The sequence below is a fragment of the Rhipicephalus microplus genome, chromosome 5 (assembly GCF_043290135.1).
Source record: "Rhipicephalus microplus isolate Deutch F79 chromosome 5, USDA_Rmic, whole genome shotgun sequence".
In the NCBI taxonomy this organism is placed as follows: Eukaryota; Metazoa; Arthropoda; class Arachnida; order Ixodida; family Ixodidae; genus Rhipicephalus; species Rhipicephalus microplus.
The window spans coordinates 180572129-180587634 of NC_134704.1; the positions used below are offsets into that span (position 1 = coordinate 180572129).

General features: G+C 41.5%; 1 protein-coding gene across 3 annotated transcripts in view; it reads left to right on the forward strand.

Moving 5' to 3' along the window:
* Mitf (transcription factor Mitf) overlaps positions 1 to 15506 on the forward strand; it is a 127937-nt gene that overhangs the window by 85201 nt on the left and 27230 nt on the right. The window lies entirely within an intron of this gene.

Here is a 15506-nt window from a genome sequence, read left to right on the forward strand (position 1 = left end):
CTGCTTCCGCACTGTCCCCCCGAGCCAACAACCGCAAAAGGTGGGCCTATGTGCACAACGAACGCTGGTTCGAAGACACATTGCCGTCACTAGGCGACGGCCACTTTAAGCAGTGTACTCGAGTGAGACAAGATACTACGTCGCCGACACAGCAACTGCCGCTGCCAACCCTAACATGATCGCGCTAGTGACCTAGTGCAGGCGTTTGAGAGTATAGACAGACTATAGGCCTTCACTTTTCAACAAATCGCACTGCTGCCGAAAATGAAAACATTTTCTCAGCGCAAAAAAATACTGACAGGGCACCGCAGTGTTGCGACACGTTTTCTTCTATTGATAAATTATGCACACTGTATGCGAGAGTACTCCCTTCCTGCCAGAAAAGTAGATGTGGGATCTGCTTTTGCGAAAAGGATCTTTGCCGGAAAGGAGTTACTCCTTTGTCGTGTGCCACTGCGCCCGAACGCCTTTCCGAAAGATGTCCCCTTGTCTAAAGGACTTCAGGGTGCCCGTGTGTCAGGGGCATAACACATCGGGGCGAAATGCAGCATGTCCCATTTCGCGACGGTTGGCGTCGGGCCGCGCCTGGCGTCATACTATATAGAGTGCATGCTCGCGTTTTGCTGACGTAGTGTCGCTGTGCCCAGCGTGCGCATGCGTGAACGCTACATTGGAGTATATTGGGCCCTTCATTATGCGCTCGCGGCCATTTTTCTAGCTCCACATATAACAAATGTGGTGTTACGTGACGTCAATGGATGACAAAATATATGAGTGGTGTAAACATAATAATCCTGACACGCGTGTCATGTAAGAACATGACAACGTACCGCGCTCATAGCGTGCTCGCGGGCGTTTTGCTAGCTTCACATATACTAAATTTGTTATCGTGTGATGTGAACAGATGACGAAGGTAAATGACACATCCAAACATGATAATCATGACAAGGAAGTCATGTATGGCATCATTTACTTTCACGTCGTAACGCTGTGCTGGTTTTAAAGTGACATATCAACCTTTCTCATTCGTACTTCGCATATCATCGATTACCACTGTACGTGGGATCTGCCTTTTTTTTTTTTTTTTTAGTGTTCATATGTATATATACGTATACATATACTGTGAAGGATGACGGTGATGGCGACGGAAAAAAAAAACAGCCTGGACTGTCCATATAATTGCTATTGCAATAAAAAGGGGCTAGACGCGTTTTGGCATTCCTGTCAAAAGAAACCAGTAGTGAGCGAAGCTTTGACCCGCGTTTTTGCGGCAGCCAGCTGCGTCTTTCCAGCTTTTCACGTGTGTCCCAGGAAGACACACGTGAGTTGTTTTGACTGAAATAGATTTTGCTAGTTGTGTTGATTCTTTGAGAGTTTGTGTTGATTCTTTGAGACTCTCACCTTAGTGAAAAATATCCTCGTGTGTTCCGCCACTCCTGGCCACTATAAGACCGCAACGCTGATGTTGGCGCTTGTGATTGAGACCCCCCCTCTCACCCCCCTTTCGTTTTTTCAGGATGTTTTTTGTTTGTATGATGTCCTTCCTTTTTCGTGCCGTGCGCACCCCCCCCCCCCCCCTCATTGCGGAAATCTCCTGGATTCAGAATCCTTGAACTTGGCAGGTGTAGTTAGGTGGGCATTTTGAACTGTGGCATAATATATACAGTGGGTTAGTACATTTACAACTAAATTTCAGGATTAGGAGAGCAAAGCATCAAATTTTTGTAAAAAGGTCGCAAATGAGAGTTTCGCCTTCGGGGGTCCGTGAACATAATTATTAGTTATAATGCTCTACAGTACAGCGTGCTGTTTAAATAATCACTACTCTTTCCATCATTACAGATTATAATTTCAGATTTCATTGTGCTGAAAGTGAGGGCTAGTAATGTGGCCACACGTTTGTGTGTTCCTGCACTGTCAGCTACAAAAACATTGCAGTTCGTGTTTGAATATACTCAAACCTCGATATAACATACCCGAATATAACGAACTATCGATTATAACAAAGTAAATCAAAGATTCTCGCAATAGAGATAGTGGTAATAATATGATATATCCTTTTATAATGAATTTTCAGATGTAATGAACCAATTATTCTGAAAGATGCTACATTGTTAAAATGAGGTTTGGGTGTACAACTGATCAGTGAAGCTCCTTAGAAATTAGACGCAAACGACAACGTGTGTGTTTGATCTCACTGCTGGCTTTGATGTGGTAGCGTGGGGAAAGCGTCTGCTGCACTCAGGGGCAGGACTAAGTGGGTGAGTGTGCGTGTGTACGATGCAGCGCGAGTTGCTTGTTGTTTCACTCAATGCATTTGCCCAGCACAGGGAGCTTCAAAAGCAACGATAGGCTGCGGGCCTAAGGAGCTTCACTCCTAAAAATACTTGTGGGGTCAAGTACATCAATTCAAGAATTCTCTGCCTCATCATCTTCTAATAGCGTTGTATGTAAAACATTGTCAGTTTTTATATGCTGTTCTGCGCTCTTGACCTAAAGTATAAGAAGCAGTGGTGATAGAGGGCATTTCCGCTTCAGTCCGCATGCAAATTATAATAATTTTTTGCATTTTTGACCCTGCAAACAACTTTTTCTCTGCCAAAACGCGTATCAAAATTTCCCATAGCATTTCCTTGTTTTTATTATTCTAAGCTTTCCCACTGTCTAGAAATGCCATCCATAAATGCCTGTTATGAGCTCCATAGATCTTTTATGAGCCAAACAAGCAGAGGTACAGCCCTTCAAACATCCTCTGGGGGGTGAGTACAGCAGGGGTGGATCCAGCCACTCATTTTGAGGTGGGGGGGGAGTCACCCCTACGGCCCCCTCTGGTTCTATCACTGCTAGTGGGACATTTCTTTTCACCCCCTTCAACAGCTCTATTTTGGTGGCTTGTATTGCCATCGTATTTAACCAATGTAAGTATAACTGACCTCCAGGAACTTGCTGTTCTTGTCTCGTTCGCCTTTATAGATAAAATTCGTTTTCTCTTCACGCTAAGCCTTTGTTATATCTTTTGCTTAATAAAGCTCTCCCTCTGTCTCTAATTGTGCTTTGTACTCTACAATCGCCTGCTTGATTATGTGTCCTGCTACCGTATGGTGGGAGATACTTTCTTCTGCTGTTTCTTTTTTCTTTTGCCTTATAACTCGGTTAAGAGGTCTCTAGGGGAAGAATTTTCTAAGCATTCCATCATAGATTGGCACAGGGATTGAGCAGAAGAACAAGAGAGAACAAACAGCCAATTGGCGAGCTGAGATAATTCATAAATGTTTTCAATGCTTGAAGAAATATAGCATTATAATACAGTTTCACATCAGTATTGGCAGTCATTGTTTTTCAAAGCTTAAGGTGACTTCACTTTTTTGTATTAATGTATTGGGGGGATGATAGGTGGCGTTCAAATTTGACAAGTTGTGTGGTGAGGATTTTTCCGAACTATCTGCGTGGCAGTGTGGTAAGCCAGGCACAAAACAGCCCAATTTTGATTCTCAGGGCGGCTCAAGCGCTCACGTTTTAATCCAAACCACATCGTCCGGAGGTCGTTTTTTATTTACTCTCTTGATAGAACAACGCGTCCACCCTTACATTCTGTGGCTTTTTTCATCTTTTGACCATCTCAGTGGCCTCGACCAATCTCATGCGGTTCACTCTCATTCTTTTGTTCTCCCCCGTTCTATGCTAGAACGCAAAGTAGCCCCCTAGGTTGAACTTTGAGTGCATCTATTCAGTGTATCTGTTCAGTGTATCTGTGAGTATAGGCTCAATATTTTTTTTTATATTGAAGGTCTTGCTAATAATGTTGCTCATGCAATGCAGTGCATCACCTCTATCCAAAATATTCCTGTCTGCATCTATCATAAACAGTTGAGAACCCATTGCTGATGAGCGTAGTGCTCTGTGTAGTTCTAGAAACGTTTTTTGGTACGGCTTTATTTCTTTTGTAGATCTCTTCACTTGGGCATTTCATTTTTTTTTTTTTTTCATTTACTGGTTTGTGTGCTACCCTCCTCATCTTATGGTGGATGCTTCATCTGAGCATTTTCCTTTCTCCCTGTAATCCCAGCTAATTAGTTTCCCTAAGAGGCTCCTTCTCATGGCCGCTTATGGCATGTTTTATTTCACTATTCTGTCATATGCGTGATTCTCATTGCAACTGCAACAGTTTTTTAGTGCTTTTTGTCTCATCTGCTGCTGTGTGACCTGCTCTGTTTGCTCGCAATTTGAGGCAGCTGCAGGAAATGGCTTTGTTTTATTGCTTTTTTTCTCATGATTGCTTTTTATTCAGTTTTCAGTTTGCCGAAATGATTGCTTCCTGTATTGCATCAGCCTTTTGCAGAGGTTAAGGCTATATGTTTATGATTGCTACCTAAGCAGCCTTTTTCATGTTCGCCTATCGTTCTATGCTTGGGTCTATTCGTTCATAAGCTGTTTCACTAATCATGTGCAGTTCATGCAAGACTATGTTGCTATGTAAGTGGTCTATAGCACTTATTTTGTTGAAGGGGAACACCAGCCTGCAACAAATCACAGTGTTGAGAGGGCCAATCACGTAAATATATATACCAATTTATACCTTTGGGTGCATTCTCTTTGCAGCAAATTGAAACTAAGCATTGATGCCAGGAACAGCAGGCTGATAGTGACGGTGATAAGTATTCAAAGTGTAATGAAAATGTCAGACAGGGGACCGCTGTCAGTTTTCTGGGATGTGTATCTTCATTGAAAACTTCTCATGATCCAAGTCTGTTTAGTGTTTGTACTACTAGTGCATCTTTCAAGGTTTATGCCTGCAGAATCGGCTAAAAAACTTGGACACTTGAGCTGCTGCATGGTAGAGCGGTAGTGAGTGAGTGGGAAAGGATGCACAATTGGAAAGCCAGCCAGAACATGGTGGAGGAAAGGCCACAAAATGGGAGCTGTCTAACAACTGAATTTTATTTTAAAAAATGAACGTGAAAAACCAGCACCATTGGTGTGCAGGAATTTTAGGCCATGTGAAAGCAATTCCTAAACATGGGTGCTTCGCAATCTATCAAACAAATGTAGCGTTTCAATGTGCATTCATCACTCTTAATTTTCATGAAGAACGCTTCCCCTCTTTTTTTTTGTAACAGTCTTTAAAGAAAGGAGCAGAGTATATTAGGGAACAAACAGAGGTTAAGAATATCATAGTTGAGTTCAAGAAGAGGAAATGGACATGGGTTGGGCATGTAGTACGTAGACAGGATAACCGCTGGTCATTAAGGGTAACTAACTGGATTCCCAGAGAAGGCAAATGGGTTAGGGGGAGACACAATGTTAGGTGGGCAGATGAGATTAAGAAGTTTGCGGGTATAAATTGGCAGCAAGAAGTGCAGGACCGAGTTGACTGGCGTAATATGGCCTGACTGGCGTAATATGGCTAATATGGCGAGTTGACTGGCATAATATGCACTCATCATCATCAGCCGGCCTTTGTCCTACAGTGGACGTAGTCAGGCTGATGATTATGAGTCTTTGTGCTGAAGCACCAAACATGAAAGGGCACAAAGCTCGCAGAAGTGTTCAAGAAGCAGATGGGTGACATATGTCTTAGCGCACGTTTATCTTCCATTTTGTTTTTGTTTTTTGCAACCGGATGCTCAAGAAAATGGCTAGGGCTTACGATTCTTGCAAAGAAAACATGGTTTTGATGTAGTAGGTTTTGCTCTTTTCATTCAACTGCACACAAGGTAGCCGTTGTGCTTCACATGGATCAGAGTTAGTGTGCTTTTTCCAATACTGTGTTCAAAGTACAAAGCTACACGCAAATCATTAAAATAAAATGCAAAGGCACAGATTGTAGTGTGCTTGGTTTCCTTCACATGCATCTAGGTTTTTGCTGTGAACAACCCACCAAGAGATGGGCACTTTCACGTGTGCGCTCACTTCCATGATCGAGCTCAGCTTGACCATGTGAATGAATGGAGGCATCATTGGTTCTAAGTTTTACCATGTTGCTTGCAAAAGTTGCACAAGCTCAGTCCCCTAGACAATACTGTTTATGTAGAAACGTCCATGTATGTGAGCAGCATAGTTTCATATGCATGGAGCAGCACAGAGTTTTTTCTTCTCACTTGTACTGCTTCACGCAATTACAGAGCTCTGCTGTGGATGCTTTTATTGCTTCCAAGATTAGGCTTGAGCCGACAGACCCAGGTTGTAACTTTGACAGAGCCATAAAAAAATGCAGTCGTAGACTGCTTTGCGACATATGCTGTACTTAGATTTCTTACTGCTGATGTTCTTGAGTAGCGGCACATCACACACATGTGTTGTCACAGCAATGAAACATTTATGTAAGATAGGGACATATTTTGACGCTCCGTGACACTCTGCAGTTGATTGAATGCCTTCTTCAATGCTAGCTATAGTGTAGAAACTTGTAATTTTTATTGCAGCCATGTTGCATTAGATGGCTACCTATGAGTATCTTTGCAGATTTTTTTATTGCATACATTACAATGAATACTCTATCTAAAATATGACTGTAATGAAAGTGTGATGCAGCTTTGCTTTTGCTGCAAAACTAACACATTTGTAGTATACCTTAAAAGGGCTTGAAAACCAGTGTTTGTAATGCCTTTTTGTTAGAGTGATGGAAAGCTTAGCAGTCAGCGAGTCTAATCAAGGAATGGCAAAATGAAAAGTGCCACGAAAAATTCGTAATCAGACTTTTCTTATCTTCAGCGAATGTGAAGCTGTATACTCTCCATGCTGCAAACAGTGAGCGTGATACCGGTTCACATTCAAGTGCGGCGGTTTAGTGTGCATGCATGCGCTCTGCGCACATGCGCTACCGTACCACTTGGTCCACTGGCGGCCGTGATGACAGTGCCGTTTCTCTCTGTGCAACTCGCAAGTAGCACAGAATTGAGCGAGGCTGGATAATAGTGTACATACTTTAATCTTGATTACTGGTCACATGACAGTATCGGACTGTGCGAATATACACAGCGACAGGATCGACTCCGTATTCCAAAATTCACCTTCAAGGCTCTTTTGCTAGACTGCATGTTATAAGGGTTTCTGTTATTTTTAAGAATGATTTTAAGAAATATATATTTTTGTCACAACTCCAAAAGAACGCTGGAATCTGTCCTCTATATTTCATGGTCTTCATTTCTACTAGAGTCTAATCGCACGCTCTGGCCAGTTGTGGATTCCTTTACGCTTTCAAGTATATATAAAAAATGCAGTTACATTTACCCAGTGTTCAGGTGTTTCAGAAACCTTAACTTTGTTCAGTAAAGATGAGAATTCTGCAGTTATTCGTTCCACTGTATGAAGTACATCTGTAACCAGTGAGTCGCAATAGTCTGCGTGCCTGGGTACCCGTACATCAGGGGCAAGATACTTGTAAACAGAAATGCCAAATTACTAGCAACAAAAGCTAGCAACTTTTTTACATTAATTTTTGCATAGACATGGAAAAAACATAGCAGCTATGGGTAATTTTTATGTACATTAAAATATCTAAAATCTCTATGTGAAAAAGAAGCAAGGGAACTAGTTTGCATTGCTGCATGATTCTTTGGAAAAACCATGCTTTGAAAAATGTTATTTACAATGTGGTTATCATTGATGTATTACAGAGTGAAAATATAATGAGTGTCAGTGTTTCATTCTTTAAATTACGGAAAAACTCCAAGGCAATTACATAAGTGTGACTTCATACATTATTAACTTGGTAGCGTTAAAGAACTCGTCTTACAGAAATTTCGCCTTTCGGCATCGTTGGTTGCGAGTGACAAATCACAAAAAATCTAGCATCTTTATGTGACCAAAAAAGTTGAGAAACATGCATATAAAATAAAGAATTAAAAATTTTGGGTCTGAGTTGAGATAGAACCCGGGCTGTTTGCGTGAAAAGCGGCTGTTTTACTACACGGCCACGCCTCTGCTTGTTAAAACAGTGAAAAGAACTTCCTCTGCTTGGAAATGCAGTGAAAGTAGCTTTCATGCTTCACAAACATATGCGTCCTGTATACATGCTTCACAATGCAACAATAAATATTACAGGAATAATGCGTGGTACAAGCATTCGTTACCATCTGGCATCGGAACATGTAATTATCATAATGACTTCATGGTTTAATGCAGGTCACCCCTTACACAAGGCAGACACGCTACTGCATCCTTAAAGTCACGTAGTGGTTGCATAGAAAGTTTGAAAAGATTTAATACATTAAGTGGTTGAAGTATGCACTAGGAACAGAATAAGGTGAAGCTTAAGGGTTCCCCAGTTTTTCGTCTCTATATTCATCACATTGTCTCTATTCGGGAATTTTCGATTACATATTCAGCTCCTTTAAAAGAAAATCTATTTCTGCGAAGAGTTAGGCAAATGTCGTCAAAAACTGACATCAAATGCTGGAATTTCAAGGGAGCATTGAAATTCATTTTTCTTTTTCTTCCTGCAGTGTCTTCTACCAAGCGTTTAGGCATCATCATCATCATCATCATATTGTTGATGCCATAAATTATGTGATTCACTTTGTATCAAGCCTGCTATAGACAACTATATGATGACCCTCATTTCAGCACATATTTTCCTCCTCAAGTCGTCGAATATGCAGCATCGCTGGCAATAACTGCGCACTTGATGGCGTATCCTGTGTTTCCATTAGATGAGCTCTGGCAGTGTGCCAGAGCCAATCGTGAGAAACGTGCATTATAGCCCATGATTGAGCTTTGCATCTCCAGGTGCTTCAGTTATAGCGGCTCCTGACATGTTCAGTATGCCGCAACTGCAAATGCTATGTATGCAAACGAACTAAATCTATTTGAGAACCATCACTGACAAGCACAAATGAAGGTTTTGGGGGGATTTTTTCGGTTCTGAAGTTACAGTCCTAACTGCACAGATCCTGCCATCGATCTCGGCGCAAGAGTCTAACGCTTACTGTTCGAAAGTGCTGAAGCAGCTCCACTCACTGGTTGCCTTGCACAGCAGCATGATGTCGCAGCTTTGCATGTCACCAGTCACTAGACTTGCAGCTGTCAATGTACCCAGGGAGATTCACAATGTTAGCAAAAAGAAACCTCTACATGAATACTAACTGGCTAGCTGCTCAATCTTTTGGTCGTGGGACTGCAGCCGTGAACCTTCAAACCCATCAGGTTCGCAGACACAGGACGTCAGCTTATTTTACGGGGCAGTGGCAGCGCAAGCGGGTGTGGCTTACGTGTGATGTCGAATAGAATGTGCCATGTAGGCAAGAACATCGGTTGCCTCATGGCGCTTTCTGGTCACCACTCGCAGATGGCCACACCACCAGTGCTTGTTGCAGGTGAACCTTAGCCTGAAGCCTGTTGTGTCACAGACAGACAACATTCACTTTTTACCAGAAGTCCCCAAGTAAATTTCCATCAGTCTTATCTTTAAACAAAACAAATTATGTTGTGAATAAATGTGAATGGTTTCTTCATAAGTTGCAAAACTTGTTAGTGTTAACTTGGTCCTACAATCAGAGAGGTCCCTAGTGTTACACTGCAGGTTCATCTTATGTGCCATGGAAGTCTATAACTCGGATGAGCCACTGTTATCTTTAGTGATTCACAGATTTGAAGCGTAGTAATAAATTGTGCAGTTTACGCAGAGAGATTTGAATTGCCTGCGAATGATAAATCATTCTTGGTGTACTCGCTTTGTGCATTTGTACCCATTTATTAAAACCGTTTCTCAATCCTATTAAAAACAGCCCTCGTTCTCAAAAACTTTAAAGTTTACCCATGACATCACTCAGGCAGCTATTGAAGGTGGTCACCCAGAAGATATCACTCACCATTGCCATGTCCTAATAGCAGGGAAACTTGGAGTTTGATGACACCGCTGTTATCTCTGACAAAAAGCATAACAAAATGTAGTAAATTACACACTTGGTGCTAAGTGCTTAAATTACCTATTGGGCACAAAGTTGTCCCTTTCAGCCCCACAGGCTTGCAGACCCTCATGAAAACCTTTTCATGGCCTTTCTATTAAAGGCACAGTTAAGGTAATTGGCTGCCTGTAAAAAAAAAGTGTGACACAAACGATGAGGTTATTTCTGGTCTGCTTATACTCGGCCAAGCATAGTTTTACACTCGGTGCTCATTACAATGGACTGGTGTGCAACAAAAATTTGTAATATGGGCAATTTTTCAACCTTCACTTGGTCTGCTAGTTTTATAGATCGATGGAATTGCACATTTAATGGGCCATGCTACAACAGACTCTTGGCTGCATTAGAGGAAATTAGCAACTTTTTTTCTCTTCTTGTTTTCATGTCATATAGGGTATCTAGACAGTATATTTTTATTTATTTATTTATTTACAGTACTTTACAGAGCCCTCGAGGGGCATTGTGTAAGGGGGTGGTACAGATAATATGTTAGAAAATATATATACATAATATCTACATATACATAGGCAAATAATCTTTCACTAACATACGAAGTGTAGTCCGTAACCACAATTCTATTTCTTGTGCTGCTGACACTTCTGCCGCTGACATTATTGTATTAACTGAGACTTGGTTGAACGAATTTGTACGGGACAGTGAAATTTTTTCTGCTCAAAAGTGCTACAATATTTTCCGATGCGATCGCTCCTCAAAGCGTGGCAGTGGTGTCTTAGTTGCTGTTAACTACAATTTTGAATGCTCACAAGTCAATGTCACTAATAATGTTGAGTTCACTTGCGTCCAAATATCTGTTAACTTCACGAAGTTTCTACTCTGTGTATGTTATCGTCCGCCGTCTATGCCACTAGGCTTTTGTAATGATCTTCACGGCACTCTCAACACCATTCACATAAAGTTTTCTAATCAGCAGATATTTCTTTTCGGTGACTTCAATTTTCCCGATGTTAACTGGCAGTCACCCGCTATCTCAAGTGAAGAAACATGCGAATCATCAAATTTTGTGGCACTCTGTTCAACGTTTTCTTTGACTCAGGTTATCACTGAGCCAACAAGAATAACTGATTCCACGTCTAACACACTTGACCTATTGTTAACAACAGCTCCCTATCTTCTCACCGACATCAGCTATTTACCGAAAATTAGCGATCACTCCGTGATACACACAGGTTTGCAAAAGCATTTTCCAGTTGTACTAACTCGTCACTCCCTGCCTGTCACACTCATTATGATTTCCCCATAGACCCTGTTCATTTTGATTTTGATGGCATTGTACGCATTATTGAGAGCCTAAAATTATCTTCTAGTTGTGGTCCCGATGACATTAATACAAAAGTGCTCAAAAACACCTCGGTTTATTTTGCTATAATATTGTCCAAAATATATAATCAGTCTCTTCAGTCTGGGGAGATTCCAGATGACTGGAAAATAGGTAAAGTGATTCCACTCCATAAATCTGGTGACAAACATTCTGCTTTGAACTATCGCCCCATTTCGTTAACGAGTATTTCTTGTAAAATATTTGAACACGTCATCGCTTCCCACTTGGCAAAATTTCTTGAATCATTCTCATTTTTTTCACCTGAGCAACATGGCTTTAGAAAATTATTTTCGTGTGAAACGCAGTTGGTAGCCTTCACAAACGACCTTCATTCTGTACTTGATAATGGTTCCGCGGCTGATTGCATATTCATAGACTTTTGTAAGGCATTTGATAAAGTTCCCCACAGCCTGCTTCTTCACAAACTAAGCCAACTGAATATCGACCCTAACGTTCTTAAGTGGATTAAATGTTTTCTAACAGATCGCTCTCAATTTGTTCATGTTAATGGTTTTAACTCTTCAACTCTACCTGTCACTTCAGGCGTCCCACAAGGCTCAGTTTTAGGTCCACTGCTTTTTCTTATATATATTAATGATCTGCCTAGCAATCTGACTTCTTCTGTGAAACTTTTTGCCGATGACTGTGTTATTTACCGCGAAATAAAAAATGCTACTGACGTTTCTTTGCTTCAACAGGACCTTGACGCTATCGATAATTGGTGCTCGACTTGGCATATGACACTTAATATTAATAAATGTAAAGTAATGCGGTTCTCACACCAACGTAAATTAAACCCTTCCTCTTACAGTATAAGCAGCTCCCCATTGCTACCAGTGTCGTCCTATAAATACCTCGGGGTTATTTTAACAGCAGACTTGAGTTGGAATATGCATGTCTCCTCTATTATCTTAAATGCTAACCGGACGCTTGGTTTTATTCGGCGACATTTTTCTCTAGCCCCCGCTTCTGTTAAACTGTTATTGTACAAGTCACTTGTTCGATCTAAACTCGAATACGCGTCTTCAGTATGGGACCCATGCAATAATTCACTAATAAATGCACTTGAAGCAACCCAAAACAGAGCATCGCGTTTCATCCTTCACGATTACGGCCGTTTATCAAGCGTAACGCAAATGAAAGCAACTCTATCTCTTGAACCACTCACACTGCGCAGGAAGATATCGCGCATGTGCCTTTTCTTTAAAATCTATAAATTGAACGCCACCCTTAAAACTGCTCTTATTTTACCCCCTGCTCATGTTTCATTGCACATAGATCATTCTTGCAAAGTTGGTATCCCGAAATGTCGCACTGTAGCATATTCAAATTCGTTTATTCCTAGAACTACATCAGAGTGGAATCGCCTGCCACCATCCCTAGTGCTTACTAACAATATTGACCAGTTTAGGAAAAAAGTGTCTGAGTACTTCACTTCTGTGTAGCTTGAACTTTTTTTTTTTTTCACAGTGTTTAGTTACCTTATAATGTGTCATATGCATGCAGTTGTCAATGTTAGTTTTGTTATCTTTTTATGCTAGAGGCAATACCTGTGTAGATTTGTGTTAAACTTTTGTATACTTCTACGCACCGCTGGATACTTGTTTCTTCAGTGCTTTTGTATATTTGCTCATATGTGTGCAATGTTTGTACAATTCGAACACCTTTCAACATCCTGATCCTGTACCACTCCCCTCAACAATGCCCTCCGGGCCATGAGGGTACCTGAAATAAATAAATAAATAAATAAATAAATAAATAAATGAATATAATAGAAATGCAGTTCAACTTATGAACATGTAAGCAAAATACATATTGCTGCCCTGTGTGCTGGCAACGGGGTTGACTACACTGATTTGCAGATTTTATTGTGGTTTGTATGTACCAACCCATGCCATCTGCGGGCGCGAAGAATTTCCGGTGGAATAGTACCACGTGGAATCTACCACTGAGAGCACGAAAGTCAAGGGGTTAACACTACAATTGCATATTACATGCCAAAACTACAATATGATTATGAGGCATCCCAATTGACAAACTATAGACAAGCCCAGCCTCTAGCCAAGCCAGTTCAGGATGACATTGATCTAACAAAGTGTGTTGTCACCTCGTGGTGCAATTTTAACATCATGCTCCAATGCCTGTTACCTGGGACTATATTTTCGGCTGACTGCTCTCAGGGAAGCTCCCATTTTCAGGAGATTTAGTTAACAGAGTAAAAGGCCCATAAGCATTCCGTGGTCTATAGGCCACAGCAGTCTCTCACTATGCCACAAGTGCTTGTACAGTAGGCCAGAAATTTTGTTGTTCATAGTTGCGGCGCACTCAGCGCTAATCTTACATAAATAAAGGTATCACTGTTTGTGATCTCCTGAAAATGCTGCCCATGAAGGTGTCACCTGCAAGTGTTTACATAATGGCCTCCAGGACAAGGAAGCTACGTTTCACTAAGCGATAAGATTGAGATTGTTGAAATGTGAGGTGAAAAGCAGGCAGACAGAGTGAAACTGTCGAAGCAGACCGTGAACTAAGTTGTTGACAACATGAGTATCAACAACTGAGCAAGTGTCATCGAAATTAATCTGAAGCTTCTCAGGCTTCATAAGGTAGCATACCCAGAATTCGGTCCCCACTTTTGATGCTGCTGCAAAATGCCCTCCATTACAACTTGTGAGTGAAGGGACTTCTGTTGAAGAAGTGAACCAAACAACTAACCATGGTCTTCCGACATGACAGTAATTCTTCAGCGAGGAATGGCTGATGCATTTTGCGAGGCATGGAGCACCATTCATATGAGTGTGTATTGAACGCGACAGCATCAGTGCAGATGCCATCCCCGTGTGAAAAACAATTGAGCTGCCAGCATAATCAATTGCTTCTTGGATTTGTCGCTGTGATCGTGACCTGTGGGAGCTGCGACCAGGTCTGCCTGAGTGTGTCCACCATAGTACATATTTCATAATCTTTTTCTGCTAGACTTCTGAGAAGTACTCATGCATCTTTATTTTCTTATTTTTTTTTAATTTGTGCTTGCGTTAGCTTTTATGTTTCAATATTTGGCGGCAATCAAGCATTGGTCGATACACTTGACATTGATTAAGTGATCTTTGGATGATCCGTCAGTGATCTACAGCTTTTAATAATGCTTGTACACAGCCACTCATAAATACAGTTGTGTACCGTCAGCTGCGTCAATGATTTAGGATGTTATTTACTTCAGATAAAAGGAACTTTCCTCGTCATATTATCGTGATCTGTTGAAACGAGAATAGCCTATAGGATGAGAGATGTTTGTTTTACACGGATGACGAAGGATGATCGTGGGAAGCTTATCTAAGGAGCCACTCAAGAGTTCAGCCCAACATTGTTCTCTTGTTTCGCTTGTGGCCGAATGTTGCGTCAAAATTTTTTGCTGTTGCAGACACTGTCTACTGGTGAAGTGAGTCAGAGCTCGTATCACTTGAAACTGGGGCAAGGTACGCATCAGTCTTGGCTAGACCAGTGACAGTAGACGTCAGGCGATATATCACATAAGCGACCTTCATAAGGCGTGACACTATAAGGGGCCGTTGCAGCAGGCCAAAAAATTTTGGCACTAGCTATGCTTGCGATGTGAGGCCCACAGCCGCAGCATGTCCACTTAGGAGGGCAAGAAGTGCTGATTTCTTTTGCTGCAACGAGCCTTCGAGCCGCCACGCCATACAAAAGCAGAAAAAAAATGCAGTACGTTATGCAATTTTCGTGCAATGGTGTCACGCCTAGCGATGGCTGTTAATTCTCGGCAAGTGGCAAAATTACGTCCTCCATATTGCGGTATTGCTGCATCCCTCTTAGAGGAGATCGAGAGTTCTGACTAGTGCTCTTGCTCAGTTCGGTATTGCAGGCATAGGTCATCAAAAACAACAGGTTCTTAGTTCTTGCACATAGGTAACATGCATGGAGAAGACATTATAAAAAGAAAAATTGGCATTGATCTATTTATAGCAGAAAGTTGGAATTCTCGGAAAGGAAGGCTTCTTAGTTGACTGAAAAATTCTCTGGGTCCTGGGTTTGAATCCTGGACCAGTGCCTTTCTGCAGTAGTCACTGTACTAATTGAGCCAACCATGATGCTCTTATTTGGCAGCACAAGGGCAAATTAACTCCAAGCACATGAGGAATGAATTTGGCAGATCAGCAGAATCCTACAAGATGAAGGAGTGGTTACAAAGTATGTTATACAGCATAAGCTTTTGCATTTAGTAGTCATGGTATAGTAGGACT